We start from the raw sequence: 1,455 nt of genomic DNA on the forward strand, positions 1-1,455 counted from the left end.
GTGTATAAGAGACAGGGGGAGGAGGGGGAGGGGGAGACCGTGCAGCCTGCACAGACCTAGAGCTCAGCCTTCCTTGAAAGCAGCCCTGGACCTTGAAGCTGGGGCTCCAAGGCCAAACGGGGAGCATTTAGGATTGGGACAAAAGCAGGTGCCGAGTGTCCTTTGGAGGAGGCCAGGTGCTGGGGTGGGCACGGCTGCTTTTCAGAAATCTCGGTCTTAAAGGAGCCTGGTGGCTGGGTGGTCAGGGAGGGCTTCCTGTAGGAAGAGGCCTTTGGCAGCTCCTGGAGAAAGGGGCGAGAAGCCTGGAGCCCACCTCCCCGCGTCAAGAGCCTGTTGTGACAGCTGGTATCTGCTGGGGCGTGAGCCGTCCAGGCCTGCCAAGGACATTCTGAGTCCACACGTACCTTGGGGCAGGACAGGGGCTCAAGGAGGACGAGGGTCTGTTGGAATTGGGGTGGGGGCCTGAGCCCAGGTTGTTCAGCGTGAGCAGTTGTCCTTGGCTCCCAGGACAAAGCAGCCTCGGTCCAGTCCACAGTGCCCCGCGGGGTGTCCCGCCTCCTTGCTGGGCTCTTGTCGACGTGGCCAGTCTCTGGTGGCCACGTCTTGGTTTCTAATCCGGCACTGGGACACCCTCGAGGGGCCCACGTTAGAGGGCGAGCTCCGGGCCCCCTGATCTTTAGGCTCCAAATCAAAGGCTTCGCCTCTGCGCTGGCGCCTCCCTCCGGCTGGGTCTGGTGACCGTGGAGCCTGCTCTGGGGGCTGCAGGGCACGTTGGCAGAGGCCTGTTGACGTGGGTGGGGTGCGGTGGGCACGGGTGTTCAGGACCATGGGGTCAGCTCTAACTCACAGAGAAAGCGGGGCGTGGTGGCACACGCCTGTAATGGCCCAGGACGGTCACAAGCTCAAGGCCAGCCTCAGCACGAGGCCCTAAGCAACTTAGTGAGACTCTGTCTCTAAATAAAAATAAATACATAGACCCAAGGGCTGGGGACGGGGCTCAGTGGTTAGACCTCCCTGGGCTCAGTCCCTGGGACCAAAACAAAGAGCACCTGTCCACTGGGGGCAAACGCAGCAGGGCCCTGCCCACGCCCCAGCAGCCCCTACCCTGCCCTGGAGACAGGGGAAACCTCTGGCTTGGGAGGGGCTGGACTCCCCTGCCCTCTGAGCCCCGGGCAGTCCTCCCGCCGCCCAGCCTGAGCTGTCAGAGACCAGGACAGCCCCTGAGGAGCCCTGGTGGCTGGAGCTGCCACCTATGGCCTTGAGTTGGGGAACTGAGGTCCAGAGACCTTGGTGCATCTGCCCTGAGCCACACAGCGGGTGCAGGATTCAAGCCCAGGCCTGCAGGCCGACCCCTGCCCAGGGGCTTGCCAGTGTGCCCTGGGGCCAGGACAGATGACCAAGCAGGGGCAGGCGAGCAGGAGGAGGGAAGGGAGGGGAGGGAAGGGAGGGGAGGGA

The sequence above is a fragment of the Marmota marmota genome, unplaced genomic scaffold (assembly GCF_001458135.2).
Source record: "Marmota marmota marmota unplaced genomic scaffold, marMar, whole genome shotgun sequence".
Lineage (NCBI taxonomy): Eukaryota > Metazoa > Chordata > Mammalia > Rodentia > Sciuridae > Marmota > Marmota marmota.